General features: G+C 36.6%; 1 long non-coding RNA gene across 2 annotated transcripts; it reads left to right on the top strand.

The window, feature by feature from the left end:
- The first annotated feature begins 806 nt into the window (after positions 1-806).
- LOC127956768 (uncharacterized) lies at positions 807-21,449 on the top strand. 2 transcript variants are annotated; one of them, XR_008153636.1, is made up of 5 exons: positions 835-1,070; positions 1,264-1,307; positions 2,562-2,727; positions 20,899-20,981; positions 21,331-21,449. It is a non-coding gene; the product is annotated as an uncharacterized LOC127956768 (long non-coding RNA). The 2 variants fall into 2 exon arrangements; XR_008153635.1 differs by lacking the exons at positions 20,899-20,981; positions 21,331-21,449 and adding an exon at positions 4,583-4,749 and having other exon boundaries at positions 807-1,070.
- Positions 21,450-24,430: the final 2,981 nt, after the last annotated feature.

The raw sequence follows: 24,430 nt of genomic DNA, 5'->3' as shown, positions 1-24,430 counted from the left end.
AAGCAAACGCTGCCAGAGATGAATAGTGCCAGATGTTGCTTCTTGGATCGGAGCCTGGAGAGATGGCCTCCAGACGTCCAGGGAGAAGAGCTTTCAATCAAACCTAAGTCAGATGAGAGAATGTTTTACATCTGTCAGTTCTTCAATGTTCTAAATGAATTAAATGAAATTATGTTTGTCTTTGTCATTGACTAACATTAATGCTGCTTTAGGCCACTGAGTAGATTGTTGTACTTGTAAAATTATTGTTTATACATTGTACACTGAACAATACGACCTTTGGCCTTTACATAATGCAATTCTTGTGTGTCATAGACCTAAACAAATTCTTGATGCAAATTTATACAGATCCATCAGCAAATGCTTTGTTTATTTAGCTATTTGGCCCTTCCAGCCTTGGAATGAAATGAGAGAGAAAGACACTTAAGTTTGATGTGCTGCCTTACCATCATATATTAATCTCTTCTCCAATTATTTACAGGAGTTGTTATAACTTCCAGAACAAACCCTCAGAAACAGTCAACCAAAAACCAAGCAGGCAGAAAAATAAAAATATTATAGACAACTAACTAAACATACTATAACTTATTTACAAAACACAATCACACACACATGATGCTCATTCAATCGTTTAAAATTGTTCAATAACTGTAGGCTATATAACTCAAAGACTCTCTAGAATAAAAGGTTTTAACATATTTCACTTTGTTTTAATGTCGTTTTAAAACCCGTATAAATCTAAACGTGAAAACCAATTAACAACTTGCAGCCAATCATAAATAGCACCAGCACTGACGTCATAAAATATTGACGTACGTTTTTTAATCCGATTAACTCTCTCGCGCAGTTTACCCCACGTTAAAAATATTGAACAACGACGCCAAACGTGTTAAACGTCGTTATGATAAACACCATCATTTTACTTCGTATGTCAGAACAAAACCATATAAGCGAATTTACGTGGGGACATTTCTGTTTCAGAAATTTTCAAATACAACGCTAAACCCGTGTTTACAAACGAACAGTAGCTAGGAAACCCTGAAATCTGGAGGATTCATTACTAAACCAGGGTAATATATAATTTAATTAAATGTGAGAAATTAACTAGATAACCAAGGATTACAATATTCCAGAATCCATTTAAACTGCTAAAAAAACAACAACACATGAGATGCTATTCAAGTCTGCACAAAAGCAACAGATGTGCAGGGATATGAGATACACTACTGATACATTTAACGTTAGTCGTTTATATTGTTTCAGGTTAAGAAGATTATTCATCTGGATAAAAGCATCTTATCTGACTGGTAAGTTACCTAACTGTTGAATTATGTATGTGAGAAATCAAAAGACTGGCATTGCATTAAATGTTTGCTTTGGTATTGTTTGTATATTATTTGCTTTGATGGCCCTGCTCTTCTATTAAACTGATGGGTGTTGCCTGTGCTTTATATTTACATCTGCTAGTGCATTTTATGTCAGCATTCATGTCATATTCTGTATCTGTTTGAGTGGGCTATCACCGTTCAATTAGTGATATGCCCTTGGCACCGTCTGCAAATTAGGAAAAAACCTAACAAACAGAAATGGCACTTCTCTTTATCTAAGACCGATTTATAAAAGCAAAGCCAAGGACTTTTTTTTTAATTTTCATGGGAGCAATTGTTCCAAATTAATCATTTTATTTTGAAAAGCTGTTTCATTTTTATTAACCCTTCCTAACCTTCTTTCAGTTCTTATCTGTAAGTCTGTGACAAATTCACTTCATATCATTCATGTCTATAAAAAAAAAGAGAGCTAGAGCCTTGATCTTGAGTGACCTGGTTCTCTCTCTCCATTTTTCCACTGGAATATACACAGTATGATCGATTTTGACAGTTGTTTATCTCCTGCGTTGTGTCCTGACTGAAAAAATGAACTTAAAATGCAGTAGACAGGCACATTTTCAGTTGGCTTGATATACAAACAAAGAAACAGGACAGAATCAACGGTAATATGTCAAAGCGCACATGAAGGAATTCAGCCTAGCTGCTCTTTGAGGTAAATCTAACATTTAAATGAGATGAATCAAACATCTCAAAGTTGTATGATCTCGCATGTCAAACAGCGCACAACAAGACTGCAGAAAAACTATATTGACACGAACACCTGGAACACATTTTCTGTGAGCTAAACAGTTCGCAGTTCAAAGGAAACTTGAGCTTGTTTATGAGAGTAACACTTTTGATGCTGGATCAGTTATTGTATTTATTAATATTACAATTTTGGAACAGGTTCAGGATGCCATGCACCTGAGGATATATGACATCATATCATATCTATCTAGGTTATCTGTAAGTCGCTCTAGATGAAAGCATCTGTAAAGAGTAAATGTTATTTACAGCACCACAGAGCATTACATAACAATCCTCTGCCTGTTCAGGAGGAATTTCCTCCGTTCAATCCAAACTATGTAAATTCAAAAAAGGTGAGATGGTTATACTTTCACTGGAGGCCTTTCAGGTTGAAACTGAGTTCATTTTTTAAAGTCTGATGTTTGAGTTTGATCTGTTCTGTCCTAGGTGCAGTTGATAAACGTGGCCATCATGATTTTTGTGTGGCTCAGAAATGACACACTTCACCATGAATCAGTCTTATTCAACTGTTGTGTGAGCAGTTGCTACAGAAATGCCTGCGGACCTCTTCATATCCTCATGCTTGATCCGTAACCTCTTACTGAGGACTGTGGTGAGGAGTTTTGCTGGCATATCTTTCTCTTTCTCTCATGGGAACAGCAGACGTGTGTATATGTGTGTGTTCGTTTGTTTGCGAGTGTGTGTGTCTGTGGAACTCTGGCTGACTCGCAGCTCCACATACCGTAACACACACACAGATCCTTTTCCCACTGCACCACAGTCGTGCCGAGCATTGCGAGACCCTCAGACAGTTCTCACACACACATGCCTCACATTACAACTGGCGTCTTCACCGATCACTGCGAGTGTCTGTTCGGGATACGGCAGTGGTGGTCATACAGGGGCCCGAAAAATCCACTTCTTGGAAAGTCTGCTTAGCGTCAGTGTGAGTTTTAGTGGTTGTGGCCACATGTTAAAACTACAAAATGGCTGATCTTGAGTGGTGGTCCAATTGAGATGCTCCTAGTTTCCAGAAGAGGGCACTGTTAGTTCAAAATCGTTGGAAGTGCATTCAAGAGCTGTTATTTTATTTGCAAGTTTCCTCTTTTTCTATTTTAAGGGCAGTATAAATGCAATCTATCTATGTTTATTTAATCTTAACAAGATCATTTTTTGGAGCAAAGGATTGTTACTCTTTATTTAGTGCTTGTAAAGTGAGATGGCCCTGATTCTGTAGGAACAAATACGAGGTTAAAGACCCCTTAAATTCTTCAGGTTGCTAAATATGTTGCTTCAGTGAGCCAGCTCTGAAAGATGAATGAGTAACGGTAAATAATTAAGCCGATTATGAGAGAAGGAAGAGAAAGGAAAACAGATGCAGGGGTCTGGGTCGCATGGGCATTAAGACAAATCACCATGACGACAAGCCTTTAAGAGTGTGGATCCAAACGGCGCTTGCCAAGTTCCGCTCCGAAACATCTAAGCCATGAGCGTGCCTTCGTTTTGGACAACAGCATGCATCATGAGGGATCTGGGGATGGAGGCGGACGGAAACCGCCAGGACATTATTGCAATTATTCATATCTCTTGTGTCATTAAATAGATTTAGAGTTGGTGTTCGTTTCAAAGGCCAGATCGCAATTCTTCCATGTGGCTTGTTGTTGTTCAGAAAGTTACGTATGACCATATGTACAGTGTGTTAGGGGTGCTTCTGCAGTGGACCTCAACGGACGTCCATAACTGGATCACGTTCAGCGTTAAGCCACTTGTTGTTTATATCTTATGACTAGTAATCCCACATGACCGAACTCGGACCACGCCGTCCTGCTTCTGCGGCCTCGCTGATCGAATTTTAAGAGTGTTCTGTGCTTGGCACCAGTCATGCGACATATTCAAGCCTCACGACCATATTTTCCGCCCCATAGGAAATATAACAGGCCTTGCAATAAATCTCGCAATTACACAATAGAAAATACAGAATATGTAAACACATGAGTTTTAATTGGAAACACATTTGCTGCTTTGCAGCCGAGGGAAAGCAGCTTTCAGTAACGTCTATACAGACTGTAAATGAGTAATTGCCTCAGCCTCTCTCAGCCTGTCTCCATTTTTTAAATTCTTGACAGCCCGCTAAGGAGAGAGAGGCTGGATTTTGCACGAGCGGGGTCCACTTTGACCCCTCTCACAAGTGCAGTCCTCAGGGACGTGGGGGGAAGCCTTATTATTTTTCTGTGAGGCTACAGAGAGATGGGGAGAAGGACAGGTGAAGAAAAATTGAATGAGAATGAGATGGGGGTCCCAGGTTGAAAGGGGACCTGGAGAGGCTTGCTTCATACAGGCTGAGGAGGACTTTTTGGCCTGTTACCCCATGTATATGCAGGCGCTTACCGATTTACTTCAGCAAATGTGTTTCTGATAAGTCAGCACAGAGATTACATCCACTGAGCTGCTCTGTTCTCTTGTTTCAGACCCCAGCACTCCTCCCGTCCACATCTTGCCAGCGGTCCTGGGTGAATCTCACGAAAACATGTCCAGGTTGCATTTCAGTGCAAAATTCAAAGCTGAATACAATGAGAAATTGTATTTGTCAGAAGAGTATAAACCTATTTTTGTTTCAGTAAATTCTTAAAAATTAGTATAGTTTTTGGACATTGTTTTTTTGGACAATTCTTTAAATTATCCTCATTAGATTTTTATTAATTTAATAAAACATTTATGTCAGCATAAATGGAAATACAAAATGACCATTATATAAAATATAAAATAATTGCATATTTTATATATATATTTATAACTATAATAATATAATTATGTAATACAATATACTACTTTTTAAAGTTTGGGGCAATGTGCAATGTTTGAAAAAGAAATGAATGCAAAGATGCATTAAATTGATCACAAGTGACAGTAAAGAAATTTATAATGTTACCAAAAAGTTAATTGTTTCAAATAATTCCTGTTCTTTTGAACTTTATATTCGTCAGGAATCCTGAAAAATGCATTATGATTTCCACAAAAATATTAAGGAATACTATTTACAACATTGATAAAATGTTTCTTGAGCAGCAAATCAGCGTGTTAGAATAATTTCTGAAGGATCATCATGTGGCACTGAAGACTGCTACAAATTCAGCTTTGCATCACAGAAATAAATTACATTTTAAAATATACCAAAATACTAAATGGTTTCTAACTAGATTCTAATAATGTTTTACTATATTTGAACAAAATAAATGCAGCATTGGTGAGCATAATTCTTCATAATACTTTCGAAGGCATTTTAAAATCTTACTGACCCCAGACTTTTTTCACTTGTGTTTTATTCATTTATTTGAAGAAATCTGTGTGCTTAAGTGTTAAAAAAATAATGCCTTAATAATCTTAATGGCCTTCTCCTTTCTTCTCCATTTGGGCTAAAATATGACCCAGACATGTTTTTGACAGGTTTTTGTGAGATTCGCCTTCTTAGTGTATTTTTCAGCATTCAGTGCCTCTGGTGACAGAAAATGAAAATATGGGGTCAATGTTTCGTTTAGAAGGCTAGATGGTTCTGCTGTTGCTATGGACACAGCGCTGCTGAATGATTTGCCCATTGTATTTGCTTTCTTTATAAGTGATGGTGATTTTAAAAGCTTTATTTATGGGCTAGATCTATAGATTCATCTTGCTGTCAATTTAAATATCATTATGAATAGATCTGTGTGTATAACTTGCATACAGGTTATGTGGGGGTAAAATATTCAGAGAACCCTCTTTAGGGTTTTACTGGGTCTAAGCATACATTTTAGGCTTGGCATAATTTCTGCTTCTCTTTCATGGCATCACAAACCCATTGGCTGGTGCTTTTGCTTTTTGTTACTTCAGCTGTGTGCTCAAAATAAAGACCTGTAAACCAGTTAAACTTAAACTTAGCCGCAATGGAAATTACTTTGGCATTTGATGGTTTCTCGGCCAAGGGTCACACTTATCCCTTTGCTGCTTTCAGCCAATCACAATGAAACAAGCAACGCCATTGGTTGTCAGCCTTGTCACTCAAACCTCAAATTCCAGGAATTAACTAGGCAATAGTAATTCTTGCATAGTTTGCCAACTTCGAGATATGGAAAGTACAACAAGAACCCATTAGGACGTAACCAATATCATCTCGGCGGCAAATCAACCTTTTCACACAGTTCCAAGCATTCCTCTGTCGCATTAGAGGCCAGTTGTCAATGGGCTGTTTGTGCACTGATGTCAGATTTCGTTCCTCGAGTGTGAAGGACAGTCTCATTTGTTCTTGTTTATTAGATATCAAATGTAGGAGCACAAATGGCCCAGTAGGTTGCCATTTATATCACACTGGTGTGCTACCATGCGAGAACGCGCTCTCTCTGAGACTGGATTTGCTTGATTGGGCTTTCTCAGCTAGAATTGCGCGTCTGCTCTTTGTGTCCATGTGCCCATGTTTCCTCTGTCTGTGTGTCTTTGATTCCAGTGGCAGCTATGGATCTGATCATAAAACCCTTTCCTGTTTTCCCACTCGTACCCCTGCTGCTGCCGCTGTAGTCCAGTCAAATAAAAATGGGCGTAAACACACTACCTTAAACCCTGCCAACCCTGGTCTGGTGGGCCTTTGCCAACAACCCCACTAAATCAAGTCACTGAGTGAGGCCTCATGGAGATTAATGGCTAGAATGGGTGAGATGACATTTATGAGAAACAACACAGGCCATCCCTATTTGATGAAGAAGATGAGAGCGCTCAACGTTGCGTTGGAATTCACTTCACTTTTATTTTCTGCCACTGGCTCTGATCGATACCATTGATGTGGAACTTGAGGACCAACCATCTGTTAACGTAACTTAATTGAGTAATTTATCTTTCAAATCCAGACACTTAACCCCTATCTCATGTGTTGGTGGAAAGAAGCAATTGTTTTTGTCCTTTGCACTTAAAGGGATAGTTCATTCAAAATGTAAATTCATAGTTTACTCACTCTATTGTGCGCATGTTCCAAACCTTTAAGACTTTCTTTTGTGTAACACAGAAATATTATGTTTTGAAGAACACTTAGGTCTAAACAACATTGGACCCCATTGACTTTCATTGTATGGACAAATAAACACTGAGACATTTCTCTGTATCTTCATTTGTGTTTTAGAAAAAAAAAGTCATACAAATTTGGTACTAATTTATCAATGTCCTTACTACCTTGACCATGGTTATTCTGTTGTTCTGTTGTCTGTATTCCCTGTCTATAAAGGGTCAGAAGGGAACTAACCCTTTAAAGGCCATTTGTTTCTACAAGGCACCAAGTATTAGAAGGAACCAAATTAGAATGTATTGTTCCTTGAAACACAAAAAGATAAGTCTAGAACATTGGTGTCTAAATAGCATTGGACCCCATTGACTTTTATTGTATAGACAAAAAACAGTGAGCAATACCGTAATAGTCATACAAGATTGGAAATCATTAGAGTGAGTTTATTTATTTTTTGGGGTGAACTATCCCTTAAAGCGATGTCGAATTGTAAGAGCCATTTTCTGGAAGATAGATGTTGGCATACAGTGTTAAAGGCGATTTGTTTCTACAAAGCACCCCGTATTGGAGGTTATCAGGAGATAGAGAGCCAAATTAGAATGGATTAGTCACAGATTTAAGCATGTGAACAGCTTTCTCCCAGACCGCAGACCTCCGTGCTTAGTGTCCATGATCAATGCCCCTAGACAGCGCTGAGAGATGCTATTCATCGTCATTACTGATGCAGCTGTTTATGCGAGCGCGTGTTCGTGTCTAAATGGAGACACATGGAGTCGAAATAACAAGTTGTGGTTGCACTCTTTCATCGCACTCCTTACGGTGTAATTTTTCCTAACTGTTTCTTTTAGTGTTAGCTTTATTGGTTCCAAAACATTTATATAATTTTTCACTACTATAGCAAAAACAATTACTGTTCCAAACAAGTTTCCTGAAAACTTCCCCCATTTGTCATTGGACGATCACACAGATAGTACTGCCATTGGATGAGCCAAAGTTGCTATGTTACACTGGTCAGGAGACTCAAACAAACAGAGCAATGTTTTGAATATCAAGGCGATCAATTTACAAGTAGTTTATAGTTGTTTTTTTTATAGGTAGAGTTCTATGCAGTGATAAGCGGGTGAAATGTTTTTCTGTTTTGTGGTAACTATAGTGAGGTTTTTTTCTTTGGCACTATCAAGACATCCATTTTTACATGCTATAATTTCATTAGAGACTATGACTGACTCTTTTCCATAAAAACTCCATGGAGTTTAGATAGAAGACTGAACTTCGGTCAGCCATCCATGGTATCAAATGTTAGATTAATTTAATGGTTCAAAGATGAGATTTGGTTCTGGCTCAGCAGTTATTGTGGATCTATTTTTTATTAGCAAAGGGCTTCAATTCACTAGACTCCTCAGAAATGGACAATTCATGTGTCATTATGTTTAGTAGAGCCATCTTTCAAATATTATTTTCTGGTTTTCACATCAACCAAATGAACTGAACTCAAATGCCATATTGAACCAAATCTGCGCCAAAAGATCTAGTGTGAAATTAACCTTTAGCGGTGTATTCATTTTACTGTGGTACCATCTAGAAACATTACACTTAGGAATTCTTCACACCGACATGTGTCCTTTTTCCCATGATCTTTTTGTATTTAATAAATCCTTTTTAAAGTCACGGACAGACGATTAGTTGTAAGACACCTTGAAATCTTTTAAGAGGGTGAGGAACATCTCGTCATCTCCGCTTCCTCTCTTGGTGCGCATCACATACAATCGCATAGGATATATATTATAAAAAACCTTTAGTGAAAAGGATTTATGGATCACAGATTGAAATTATGTCTGGAAGCCAAAAGTGATGCTGAAACCGAAAGCTGATACTGATCTGAGAAATGCCAAGTATACTGCTGAGGAGCAGCGATTTTTACCACACCGGAGCGGATCGGCTCTCTGGTTTCATTTGCACTCTTCGGGGACAGGCGATCGTTTAATCCCATCCCGACATTGCCGGGGAGGAAGTGTGATGGGCTCTTTCGAAGCATGAGCTGTGACAGAAACACAGACAAGAGGTTCTTAATGGGCCCATGGGGAGACAGGGATACCAGTTATCAATCAGAGATGAACAGAGAGCCAAAACAGTTTAATCATTAACACACACACACATGTTCAAAGATGCAACTGTATATGCTATCCGTGAACCTCACGTACTCTGCTCTTTTTTTTTAATCGGAGTAGTGCATAGACAATACATGTGCTGCATAGACTGTTATTTAATCAGTCTACTGCAATGAATATCCATTATCCGAGCTGTTTGACAGGTTTGATCTGTGGTTTAAGTGTTGCTAGTTTCTGAGTATGATTCCTATTTGGCTTATCAAATAATTGTACATTTTATTCCTTTAGCAGACTCTTAGCAAATTACTAACTGTAAGAACGAAATACAAAATACAAAAAAGTGTCCGCTAATCAATGCATCCTGATAAAAGATCCAGTTATTTCAATTAGTAAAGAGGATTGAGTGCACCCTAAAACATTTACAGTACATTTGAATACAATTAAATCATACATAATCCATTTGTTAGAGATAAATATTTGTATTTAAATATAACGATTAACTTAGAATATTTAACTATATACTATAAAACATGGCATAAGCTAAACAGTTGTATAATTTAATTCTATAATTTAAAATAAATAATAATAATAATGTAATACATTTTCTAGCTATAAAAATCTGAGTATTAATTATTTAATATTTATAATTAGACATGACGCTGATATTTTAATGTAGTTTCATATTTTTATTTATTTTTAAAGTGATTTATTAATGTTTTTATTTTTCAAATTAATTTCAAACTGATTATTATTTTAGGAAATTAGGAAAACTGTGAATGTATAGACCGACCGCTGACATGTTAAGATTTTTTCTGTACAATAACCTCAGTGCTCCTCTTCAGATTTGGGCAGCACTATTAGAGCAGGACGGCGCGCTCAACACATGTCCCTTGGGACCCTGACTGAATGCAATGACCTTGTGATGGATTTCAAGAATTTTGAGTTGTATGTGTGTGTGTGTGCTGTTTGCTCTTTGTTCACAGAGTGTGCTGAATCGACACAGTCTTGCCAGACATTGTGAGGCATCGATCCAGTAGTGACACCCCGATCACTGGTACACACACACATCCTCAGAGGTTGGGAGTATGTGCTGAGAGCTGCAGAGGTCTGGAAATCGCTGAGACAGAGAGAGCGCGCACTCATGTATGGATAAAACATTGCTTCATGCTGCAGGGAGAGAAGAGTGTCTCAGTAGACCAGAAAAAGGCTGCCAACACCCCCCTCACAAAACCTGCAGTGCTGCTAGAGTCCACAGTGACTATAAAACCCTATCCGGATGGGACTGAGTTTCCCTGAGGAGGTCAGGTAAAATGGTGCTTCACAAGCATATTTTCTGATTTTCAAAATACCTAGTAGTTTTCTGTTAACAATTAAGCACTGGGACATGTCATGTCCCGCATCCATTACTCTCTCTGTCCCACTTCCTTTGTCGAGTCTAGACTGTCCTATATACTGTAGGAAGGCAAAAACACTAAAAATATTACATTTAGATAATAAATAAATGTCTTTTATAATCACTATTATTGGTATAATTAAAATAAAGGCAACAGATGATTATTATTATTATTATTATTGTTGTTGTTGTTGTTGTAAAATACAAGAAAATTCCTTATTAGTAGTAGTAGTAGTAGTAGTGGTAGTAGTAGTATTTTAATAAATATATTAAACTAAGTAAAACTAAAGTATAAACTAAATTGGATATATATATATATATATCCAATATATATATATAATCATAGACAATTAGACAATTATTTTAATAAATATAAATACATTTCTATAATTTATAGTACATTTTATAATTATAATTATTATTGTCTATTAATTGGTTTATTAGTTTATTAATGAAAAAAAACATTTTATGATACAAGGGGTACATTTATATGATCCTATTATCAACTTTACTGATCCCCTTTTTCAAGTAAAGGCTGAAATACGCAACGCAACCTTTAAAATCTTTTCAATTTTAAACCACTAGACATCATACACTTACCGATTGTAAATAGTTACAGAGGCTGGGCCACACATACGACACTACAACATGTTCAAGTCGTCAAACTCATGCATACCAAAAAACACATGCCTTGCTAGCTATAGTCTGTGGCCATCCTACACTGTGTTTTTCAAGAAAATTTGTCAACTGAAATCCGCAGACTGGCTCTGACTTTTTAGCATCTAGCGTTAGCTTGTTCAAACTGTAAATCGGGGGGAAAGTCATGTGTAAGTGTGTGTATTTTCAGCGTTAATGCACCTGCTAAGCCGTCACCTCTGTATTACAATCCGTTCTCACCTCCTCTGACTCTTAAAGCTCTCGTTCCACCTCAACATAAATTTAACACAATTACCCATCTCTTCTCACACACACACACACACACACACACACCCCATTGCCGCATCAGCCTCTCTCCACATGATATGGAGTCATTTTCTCCTACTAGGCAGTAATTACCCCAGATAAGGGGCAATTAGAGCTGGTATTTGGTAATGACCACCACTGGACATGTTTAATTACAGACTGCTCTAATGCAGCGCTTGATTCCTGTAATAGAGATCTCGCTTTGAGGCAGTACTGAGGCAAACGAGAGAGAGGGAGAAAGTGAAGTAACAGGACAGGCTAACACACCTGCTAGGTAAAGCCCCAGGAATATATGTGTCCTTGTACCCCAATAAAAAGGGCACAGGTTCACAGACATTTTTATTTTATTTTACTTTTAAATGTATTTTATAGTATTTCATTAAATATACCAAGTAAATAAATAATTTCAATTAAAAAATATTTATATTTCTGTTGGATAAATTTTTCCTTTTAATTTTACACTCAAATAAAATAAATTACTGATTATTAATTTGAATCAGTAATAATAATAATTGCCATTTTCTTTAATATTTCAAATTATTATAAAAATATATATATATTTTAAGGTATTTAAGGAATTTTAGGTATTCATGTTTTATTATTAAACTAAAAAATTTCACTGGAGGTCTTAGACCTTTGTTGTTCGCTGAATATAGAAATTCTTTTAAGTGAATAAAAAAGCAGAAAGTAAGGGCGCGTGAAAAAGACGACTGAACTTCTCTCTACAGGTGTACAGTAAATGTCAATGCTCAGGCTGATTTAGCCGTGTTCCTCTCTGGGTCGCGACCTCGAGTGCCGCTGTGGTGAAACACTGTGATGTGCGGATCAGGGAGACAAAGACCAAGGGTCGAGTCACACGAACAGGGAAAGAATCCGAGCAAGCTTGAAAGGAGACCCCCATTTATGGCCCGTCTCCATGCATCACCCGGAAATAGTTGAGGGAATCTCAGCACACACATACAAACTGAGCCTCTGCTAATGTAATCAGACAGCTATTCTTAAATCCCACTCTATTAATAAATCATTACTCTCACATCAGCACCCGGCTATATAAAATCATTAGGGCTGCAACACTGTATTGGGTGTCTGTATAACACCTCAGCAGGGGATGGTCTATGATTTCAGTCTTAGGGGTCTCAGTTCAACCTGAGCGTGAGTTGATGTGGCTCTGAGAAAATATTTCGTGTGAGAGGTCATGAGTTCGAATTTAGCTTTACAGACAGCTTTTTAAAATAATAAATGCACCAATCATTAAAACTCTGCTGATACAGATAAACTGATATGTTTTCATGTAATGGCTGATAATGATAAATGACTTATCATATATTTAAACATTTAAAATGGTACAAGTGAATTTAGGCACCAGAATATTATAAAAATTTATGTTTTAAAAATTACATTTAACTGTAAATATAAAGTTTAATTTAATACCAAAAATGTTTGCTTTTGGACTTAGGTCTAAAATTCAAGAATTCTGTCTTTTCTGTATGAAATAATTTAATTATAAAATATGTATTTAATTAAAATCAAACAAACAAAAAACACAAAAAAAATAAAATCAGTCATTTTAAATAAAAAATTAAAAGTTGAACTTTTATTAAAATGTTATTATATTATTAAAATTAAATTAAATGGAATGAAATGTAATTAGGGTTAATTATATTGAATGAAATTGCATTACATTACATTAAATTAAATTGAGTGATTTGTATACTATACCAAAAAAAGTATGCTTTTGGGATTGGGTCTAAAATTCAGCAATGCAGTAATTTATGAATAAAACAAATATTAATTTTAAACTAGATATTTTTTATTTATTTATTGATTAGTATACATTGTTAAAAAGATAGTTTTGGGACTTTTTTAAAATAATTATATTATTTCCTTTTGGAAGTTTCAGAATTGATTTTTAAGATTAATTCCTTTTATAAATTAATTTATTTTATAATATCTTTTAAAGAAATAAATTGATACCAGTAACATTATAATTTTTCAGAGTGCTGAGACGAAAGAAGGCTACTAAATCATCTGGTGTCTAAAATTGTCTCTGTCCATCTGTCAGGATGGACTGTGTTCTTATAAAGCACTGTTTGTGCAGTTATTATGTGTGTTTGTGGACAGTGCGTCCTCTAGCTGCTCTTGTAAAAGGTCTAATGTAACCGGACATCTGATGAAGACGTTAGCAGAGTGTGAGGTCAGGTGTGTACTGACCCTTTGAACTCTGACCTCGCCTAAGTCCCAGGGTCCATATTTAGATCTCTTTTCTGGTAATTCCCTGGGGAACCTAGTCTGGAGGTATGCGTGTCCCTTATTTAAACACCATCAAAACTTTGCATGGATTCATCCTGTGCCTCGTCTCTTCTTTAACTCTCCTTGTGCTTTCTCCCTCTCATTAGCATTCATTAATACCTGTCATATTTCAGACAGTCGTGTTTATCTTGTGACAGGCTGTAATTCAGCCTGTCGTTCTGCACAGGGATTCAACCCCACCCCCAAGATGCTCTTTATCTCTACTTCTCTTAAACCTGCTTTCATCGAGACGGGCTGATAAAACACTTACCGAGATGTAGATCAGTCATTTTAAGTGCTATTAAGGTAGTGATGTTATTCTTTGTGACGTGATTCCTGATTTTGCCAGAGGATGGAGTCATTACGATGAACCCAGAGCACCGTGCCCTCTTGCAGTCATGTCAGGGCTCAGTTTAATTCAAAGCCATGAGTCAACACTGCAAATGCAATGGTAAAGGCTTGACTCCTGTCCCAACGGCCTCATTTAACTTTTATTGTGTTAGAATGGCAGTCGAATGGTCGTGTGAGTTAAGGACAAGCTAAGGACAGTCAAAAGAGCTGGCTAGGATCTCTGCATTTCTTGCTTGTTAAAGGAGAAATGCAGTTGTCTAATCCAAATATTCTAACTCACTAACATACTGCTGACAGAATTATGCTGAAATGTTGCATGATTGCGCATTTTTAATAAGTATTTTTTTGCATTTCTGAATCACTTAAAACGTCTAAATATCATTTGGCTCTTGCAAGTAAGAACCAGTTTTTCATTCCCAACCTATACTGTTAATTGCAAACTGACAGCAAATATGCTAAATATAGAAACTCTACTTGATATTCCGAGTCAATAATCTAAGAGTTGTTTGGTTGCCTTGGATCCACTGCTACAGCCCCGTGATCTTCTGGCTGATAGAGCAGGGTGGATTTTGTTCTTTGGAATTCATCCCAAGGATGCATCTCAGAGACGAATGAGGCCAATATATCTCATCACCCTAACCAATTAGAGCAAACATACTATAAACAACTTTATAAAAATGCTTCATCAGAAGATACGCTACAATGCAAAGTGGGGCTGAGGCCACATTCCTTCCATATGAACTTGCTTTAATAAGATTGTCAATGTTGTTGTTTTTTGAAAAAGCAGCGAGTATGTGAAAAAAGCTTGCCAAATGCTTGAGTAAAAAAAAAAAAAGGCTTTATTCCCTCAGTTGAGCAGTCAGCGTAATAGAGTTGAGCGTGGGATCCCTGGTCACTGAAGCCCAGGATCTAATTGGCTCCTTTGTGCAACTCATTGAGCTGAAAGGTGTTGAGTTGCCCCTGTTAAAAGTGTGAAGTTTGAAAGTGAGTGTCAAACTCAAGACAGATTGCTCAAGCTTACCTCTGCGTTCTCTGCTGCTATTCAAGGAGTAATGGCCGGATTTGGTGGAAGAAAGTCCTAACGCATTGACCAGATGACAATTTAGGTCTTTCCAGGTCTTGCTTTCCAGAGGGGGCTACTACTTTCTGCTTGCGTGTGTGTATCGAATGGATCTTGGTTCGTTTAAGTCTTGTGTTGATGTGTCTGGGATTAGTTAGACAGATGACCCGCATAAAAGTGCTGCTGGAAAGACCATTTGATGACCTGGTCTGTGATCACTCAACCATTTGTGACTGTTCATTGGTGTGTCCTCTTAGTTTCCAGGCCCTCTAATGACTCTACTTTAAATTTCATTACATTTTTTTAAAAATACTAGTGCACACTATATTTCATTTTCTTGGCATACTAGTGCTTTGTAAGTCATCAAAGTACTAATTAGCTGACCCTTGTATCCAAAGCAACTTGAAATACACTTATTATAGGGACAGTCCCTCTGGAACAACCTAAGGTTAAGTGTTTTACTTAAAGGCACATGATGTTTTGTTCACAGTTCACCTCTTGTGGGCTTTCTGGACTTTTACCAGTCCGGATCTACTCAAATTTACCATCTGCAAAGAGAAATAGTAATGTACTGTTTCATCAAGGTTATTTACAAAAATGTAAATGCATAAATTATGTAGATTTCCGCAGGAGGAAAGTAGCAAAGTACCAACAGGACCATTAGCCTCTATTTTACAAATAATATAATATAAACTTTAAAAAAGCTTTTAATTATACATTACTTTTAATTGTAATAATAATAATAATAATAATAATAAAGAAAATTCATTAAAATGTAATATATGTAGCCTCTAATAATATATAAAATATTTGTGTAATGTAATATATGAAGCCTTTAATGTAATTTTCATAAAAAATAGCATTTTTGTCAAATGATTGATTAATTCAAAAATGTAATATTTAAATAAAATATAGGTGTTTGTTGTGTATCTTTATATGTAAATACGCATACATTCAGTATATATTTTTAAATTATTTACAATGTAGCCGATATATTCATATTCATATAATTTGATATCTAAAATATTTAATTTATAAATAACATATTTCTCTATTTTTAATTTGTATGTGATTTATCGTGATTAATAGTTTGACTTCACACACACACACACACACACACACACACACACACACACACACACACACACACATATATATATATATATATATATATATATATATATATATATATATATATATATATATAATATATAGTTGTAGATGCATGTTAACATTAATAAATTTGCTCTCTCTTTATAGTTGTGTGTGTGTATGTATGTGTGTGTGTGTATATATATATATATATATATATATATATATATATATATATATATATATATATATATATATATAAACTGTTAATTCATGTTGATATATAATTAATTAATGAATAATTAATACATTTCTATTTTACATATTTAATTTTCATTTAGTTAATGGATAACTAATTGTTTTGCCACTTAATTTTCCAAGTTGTGTTTGTTTGCGAGTACAGCAGACCAGGATTTCACTGGTTCTGTGTTTTTGTGGAAGACTGACAGTAAAAGTAAATTGATTGTACGGTTGTCATGGAGATTGGAACACCTGCTGAGTCTTCCCAAACAGGTGGGCATACCACTGTCAATCAATATGTCGACACCATCCCAAATGTACTTTGAATCTTGAATTTGAAAGATTTTTTCCTCCACTATCTGACATGTGTACGTCATGAGAGTTTCCAGATAAGGCTTTTAAGGCGGCTGTAATTATTTTCTAGAACTTCATAATCATACACACATTATTCTTGTAACATGTCATGATGGCTTGATATCTTGTGATTGCATACTACAGAACCGTACTTATGGATAAGTTTCATTTTATGATGGGAAATTGTAAGCGTTCCCTGCCATAATGCTGTTTACAGACATACAGGAGCTAGAAAACCCAATTTCAAAACTGTCATCATGACAAAAGTATTTTCCATGACAACGCTATTCCCCACATGTCAGCATGGCATCTCAGATTGCCAGTCAGTTTAATGGTGTAAGCGCTTTCCTGGACTACCATCCGTCTGCTGTGTATTTTATTGGTTGTTTCATGCACGGGCCACAGAAAACAATTTGAGTGGGTCGAGCCGAGAATGACGACAAGAACTTAGTCAGAACATCTGCCAGATATTTAAATCTGATCCATTCATGTGAGTCTGAGAATAGTCAGCCAACACTACGGAGTCATTCCTTGGCCATTATGGAGAACCAGAACTACAGAATAGAGTAAAAACTAAATCAGTGTCCATAAACTAACGTCAGACTTGTAGGTTGAATAAAAGGCCACAGAGTCAAAGAATCCTCCTTTAAAATGCCTTTGTACTCTTTGGGATGCCATAACAAGGATCCTTCCCCCTCAAAACACTGTGGTTTGATTTGCTGGATCTCCTTCCTTTCACTCTCTCAGCTTTCAGGTGGTTGTCATTGTCCGTCCATCAGAGCTTAGCCTGGGTCCAGTTTCTAAAACATTGATTAGGCCTAAGCTTGTAACAATAAACAGTCAGCTGGGTTTCGGCGGAGTTGTGTTAGTGTTTCTTTCATATGGGGGAGATAGCAAAGCATGTTGGGTAATAGTTCTCATATGCGAACTCTCATTCCAGGAGTCCTGCAGTCCTCAAGAAATCAATTAGTGATATTTAGACAAATATTTTAAACATACCGTTTTGTAATAAAATAGTTGTTTAAGAAATACAATGAGACTCTTACAGTGAATATGAATGGAACCGCCATGATAAACCTAAACAATGTGTGTGTTCAATTGATTTTACTGGACAGAATTCACTTACTAACATTGTGTATTGATTTACAGTATATCCAATTTTATTACTTGCTATGATAATGCAGCGCCATAAACCCTAAAATGCCTGCAAAAATGAACTAAACTATACATTTTCAACAGGATTAATAATTAATTTGGTTTTATGAAATTATTAGCTTCACATTTCTGCTTTAACCCTCAACTTCAGTTCCATTTTCTGACCATTTTGCCCCAGAGAGGATTTTCTTTTTCCCAAAATCTGCTCAAATATTCAAATAAGGCTCTGTACCTGGATGCACTTTGTGTAGTTATGTAAGAGCAACTCCTGCAGGTTTCAGAGCTCGCCTCTTGTGGCTGTTATCGTAATTTAAAGCTACATATTTTTATGTGTGAGACAACCATAAATGACACCCAATATGCGAGATCTAAGGCCTGTTACCATTGAGCTTGAAGTGTTGGCGAAACAATGCAGTAAATAATGTTTGGTTGATCAAGCTTTTTACTGAATAGCTGTGACACAATAGGGATAAACAGAATTAGATCTCCCATCTGGACTACATTTGTTTATCCTGTCATTATGTGTCCAAACTTATCACAGAAATTCATATAGGATTACCTATTGTGAAGCTAAAGCTTGCATAATTTATAACGCCAATATAAAGCCATTCATTTGGTGCAAAAAGGGAAGTAAACAAGGAGAGCAGCACACATTTATATTATCCCGCTAAACTTTTAATTGTTGGCCCCCCTGTGCAAAGCAGGAGCCAGATGATTAAAGCCTCTAAGAAATGATCCCTTGGCTTGGGTTGTGTCTGATACTCCAGCACTGTTTGTTCCAAGACTCCTAGTCTCTACCGAAAACCATCAAAACTCATATTAAAGCCTTGTGTGGTGATTTAAAATAACTCTTTTGCGTGTTTATGAGAGCTGACATGATCTATGTATGGTTTCACAGATATTATTGAACTACTTAAGGGTAACTGCTAAGACTCTGGTGGCTTGCCTGGACAAGATTGATCTTAAAATAGGGCCATTTTCTTTATATCACATCACATGCCAGCGTAATTATGCAGTCATGTAGTTACAGCAGCAAGCCTCGGACAGGGCTTTTGGCGACCTGTGGGACAGCGGCACTATTTTAAGAGGGTGTTTACGGTGAGTGAAATGCCTTTTGGGAGGTACTCCAATCAATACATCATCGAACCCCACAATGTTTTGAAGATTGGGGGCCCTTGGTGGTCCCTTGGGCACTTTCAGTACCTGTGAGAACGACGTGTCCATTCCCTCAAGTCTTCAACTTGATTGGGGAGAAGGTTTTTGGGTTAAGTGCTCTGAAATGTTTGTGGTTTTTAATTTGGAGTTCTTGACGAGCATCCAAACAATCTTGCGGCGACCTCAGAATAACTTCCACACTAGTGAAACCTGGTATGTAGGGAGGGAAGATGTCCCTCCATTGATTTCCCCGCCGCATGGTTAAGCAATCGCGGCTAGTGTTGAACCATGGGAAAGGTAAACACTTCAACTAAAGCTCCCATTATGAGATTGTGGCTTCTGCTAAGTCAGTATGGGTTGAATGAGATGAGACAAAAGATTTCATGGTTCATTAGCTATTGTTTGCTTTGCTAAATGCTAGGCTAAAAGATTGTACCAATTGTGTAAAAAAAAGAAAGAAAAAAAGTGTTATAACAAAAATTTAAAGAGAGTGCTTATTCTGGAAATATACTTTAAGCGTGAATTGTAATTTGAGTGTTATTTTACAATTAAATGAAAATGTTATGTTTTAAATTTCTATTTGAAAAGCAATTAGTTAAACTTTAAAAGGGCTTTTATTCACCAACTTAAGTAGGACAACTTTATATGTACTTTCACATTAAAAAAGTGTTCTTGTATGTACTGTACTGACAAGCATTTATGGTAAACTAAAATGTTTTAATGCAATTAGAAGTCATCAAAATAAGTGCACTTTAAAGCGTGAAAAGACTTAAAAAAGATTTTAAATGTACTTTAAAATAAACATTTTGATTTGGCATTTGAAGTGCTTGTGCTAAGTGTACTTAAACATGGTATTTTTCATTAATGATATATCTGCAAATACTGTTTAAAAATGTGCTTTTAATATTTGAAGTAGGCTATATTACATTGCACTTTAAAGTAAAACTTTAAAAAGTGTAAGGTCTGAAGTGTTTGGTTTTTTTTTAAAGAAAAAGTAATTATGAAAGTTGCCTTGAAATTCATTAATATTATATATGCAAGTACAGTTTTTAAAAATGTAAGATTTTAAGATCTGAATTACACTACAAGTGCACATTCAACACAATTAAGCACACCTGTAGTCAACATGTTGTGGTATAAAATATGTAAATAAACATGGAAAGCCATTCAGAGTCACTATTGCTAAGTCTGTTAAGTTGAAGAGCGAATGAGATAAAATCTTTCTTGTTTCATTAGCTATTGTTTGCATTACTAAATGCTGGGCTAAGAGGCTAGTCAACATTTTGTGGTCTAAAATGTAAATAAACTTAAACAATGGAAAGTAATTCTGAGTGGTTGGTTCGATTGGTCTTTTTTATCGCATGCTAATTAAAAAGCTCTCTCAGGTAATCACAGCTAATTGCTACAATGTAATTGAATGCACTAGAATAGGAAACTAAAAGACATCAGCTTTATAATAATTATGCTTGCAGTAATGGCATGCCTTAAAAAACAGGATCATGTTTGCAATTCATCTTTATTTTAGCTTAAGATGTTTATTATGAGTCTCATCTTACTTCTTCAATATAGGCTAACATCACTTTTCCTGTTTTCTTTGACAACAGAGAACAGAGTTTGTCATGATGCAAAAGAGCTGCTGTTGGCCACCCAGCGAATGTGATTGAACCGAGACAAGTAATTTGCCCAGGTAAGTGAATAAGCTAAGAGCTCTTACACAGCTGGAATGAATATGTTCTTGAGAAGAATCCGAGGCTTGAATAGATAATTGCAGCGTGAAGTAATTGCACTTCAGCGGCTGGCATAGAATCCCTAATGCTGTTTAGAAACGATTAACCTCAATGGTGCACGCAGAGCTACGGCACTAAGAATGAAAGTACCTTGGTGCCAGTTTTACTGGATGATGTCTAAAGTTATATGAATGTTGTGAATGTGGGAAAGAAGGCTGATAAAACCAGCTTATATTCACAGGTTCTTAACCTTTTGGCTTTGACGACAGTGTTGATTTATGCATTTGTCTTGTTTTCCTTTGAATCCAGAATCAAAGGCTTACAGTGGATTCGGATCATTGACCTGTCAATGGATGACAAATTATTCTTTTGGTTTGGATGACGTGCTTTTAATTAATCATTTGTCATTAAAGCTGTATTTAACACAATTTCTTTGGGGCAATGACACTGTGTTTCTTGGTACGAGGTGAGCTGCACAATAGCGGCTCAGTATGTTTATACATGTGCACATATCAGTTTTCTTTGTAAATGAAAGCGCAAACCACAAGCGTACAAGAAATTGAAGATTTTCCCAAAGCCGTCTGTTTTTGCTAACTGAGCGTGACTGCCAGGATCCTTAAGCAGAGTGTGAAGGAACTGCGTTAAAGGAAAACAAATGGTGATTGTCAGCTATATGTATGAGGTAGCTAAACAAACTGTTTTTGTGGATGTTGTTTTTTCTCCTTTTCAGTTCAGCGAACCTTTTTCTGTCTCGTTATGATGCGATTGTAAAGGCTTTTGGGTATTTGGTAGTACCCTGAATGCATTGTAAGTTGGTGTGGCGTGATTGGGCTGTTGGTGATTGAGTTTGAAATGGAGCAGGTCAGCCCCAGGGTATCTGAACAGGCTTAATGGACCTGTTTGAGACATGCAGGGGCTATGAGCAGTGGGGGTCACTATAGGGTCATGTTTACTCAGAGCCTTCCAGAGCGTGCCGCATGCCAATCCATTTTCCCTCCAACCTGAGCAAGTGCAGCGGCACATATGGATGCCATTGGGCTCCGTCACTCGGGGGGGGGGGGGGATACTTAAAAATCCTGCCTGGAAAACTCAGCATTTTCAAAAAGGGAAAGTTTGCTTATTTCAATACGCCCAATGGGTTTTTGATTCGAACAACCCTCTGAGCTGCTTAGCGTCAGATTTCTCCAGTGCTCTCGATTGTGACACATTTATAGCAATTCATGCTTTGGTTTGAGATTGCTTAGACCGGCAGCACCACGTTTCATTTTCAAGCCACGCCATATAGCTAGTCACATCTCATTAAGTTTGGGGCAGCTTTCTGAATCCGCTCCAGCAGTTAACAAGAGTAGTAAAGCAAGCCAGAGCAACTGGAATGGCGAGGTGAAGAGAAAGGGACTGAATGTGTGGCGTAGAATCAGAGGAAGGTGAGAAGCTTGGCATGCGCCAAACCGGGTGCCGCTTGGCGGTGGAGCTCTTGGCATCGTTAATGAGTAAAAAGTGAGCCCAAAACCACCGCACCGTGACTGCGCAGGCATAATCAATTGTTGGAAACTAAACTTGTGTAGATCATAAAAATATGAACAGGGCCATTCACCAGAAGTCCCTGAGAGTGTAGAAAATGTGTAGTTTATGGTGGCGTTTTACATTTTTGCTAACATACATAAACCTGGATGGCAGACCTCTGGGAATAAGCGGGAAGGAAATGTGTATCACTACAAATGTAAACATTATTTTTTGGACGTTTAATCATTTTAAATACCTGTATTGAATTCAATACAGGCACAAATCAACCTCTGTAGGAGTGAGTGGACCGTTATTTGTGTAGTCAGAGGTTATAGTTCCTCAGTCTCTAGTGGTATTCTGGTCTAAATTTACAGCTTCATTTTTCAGAAACTTACTGCGCTTCATTGAAGTGTATGAGAATGCAATGATTAATACATTGGACTTGCCTCTCCAGTACATACTGATGATTATTTAAGCAATTTGAGAGCGTATACCGCTTTTTTTTTCTATTAACAAAATAAAGAACAGTTCATAATTAATAAAAAAACAAATACTTTTTACATTTTATAAATGGTTTCAATAAAATACAAATAATACAAAAATAAAATAAGATATTTTAGTTGTTATATTTAAACATTCTAATTGTTTTATTTAATTTTGCATATGGTTATTAATTTTTTTTTTTTACATTTATTTACTCCATGTAATTTTTATATTTATTTTGAGTAATATTTGTGTAATATACAATATTACGTAATTAACATATTTTATAGAATTTTATTTTTCTGTTGGTTAAGGTTTGAGTTTTGGTAGAAAAATACATTAAGTAACCATATTATGTGAGATTTAGTTTTGCCATCGACATCAACAGGAATAGGATCTAAACTTAGTTAAAAGTTTAGTTTAGTTTAAAAAAAAAAAATTTCAAGAAATTTTTGTTTTAGTTGAAATGTAATGTCACATAATAGCAATTGCAATAAGGCAGCAGTTGATCGAAAGCCATACATGAGTAATTTTACCATGTGACCTCTAATATCACTATCATCTCTGATATGCATATGCATTTACTATATGCATATCATATACATACATTATGGTTAGTCTTAAACACAGGTCAAACTGTAGAAAATTAAACCAGTTCAGATGTCTAAGATCCACAACAGTTTTAAAGGTCATGATGGCTTGTACCAGCAATGTAGGAATGTGCAGCCACACAGAGAAGGTCTGCAGTCTGAAGGGTTTGTTTATGGCGCATTAGTATTAGTTGGGGCTATATTAGTCTGGCTTGAGCGATTCAGGTTAATCTTTTCACCTCTTCCCCAGAAGACAAACCAATCCTGTGAGATTTACTTGGGATTAAAGCCATTTATGCACCAAATCCTAATTTAGGATTCTACAAGCAATTCTACACCCTCATATGGCCCACGTGTGACCCTTTCAGAAGCACAGAAGGCCCCTAAAGGAAGCTGTGATTGACTTAAAGTCAAAATCAGTTAATTCAGACAGAAATGCATTCATATCCGTCTCCTGCTGTCTCAAGAGGAGCTCCTGGAGCATAAGGTGTTTGGTTCATGATCCTCACACTTCTTCTCTCAAGGTGCTGTTGACATGTGAGGGTATTTGAGCGTGCTGAGGGCTGTATGGTGAAGCTCCAGGGGGACAGCGCTCAGGTATCAGGCTCTGATGTGTGTGTGATAGACTGTGAGACTGTTAAACCCTGACCTGGCTGTAGAGAAATGAAAACCAGCTGAGGAACGCCTGCATCGCTCTGTGCCGATGTTGGCGTGTGTTGTCTGACTCCGAGAGAAAGAAATGAGCACGGGGAGGACAGGAAAAGATGAAGAATATTCAAATGACAGATAGTGCTGGGAGATAGCGGTTACTTTATGAACAGACTTTCTTTGTT

This window comes from Carassius gibelio, chromosome B4 (assembly GCF_023724105.1).
Source record: "Carassius gibelio isolate Cgi1373 ecotype wild population from Czech Republic chromosome B4, carGib1.2-hapl.c, whole genome shotgun sequence".
Taxonomy (NCBI): Eukaryota; Metazoa; Chordata; class Actinopteri; order Cypriniformes; family Cyprinidae; genus Carassius; species Carassius gibelio.
The sequence above is the reverse complement of the archived record's forward strand: the minus strand, read 5'-3'. Positions and strand labels throughout refer to the sequence as shown.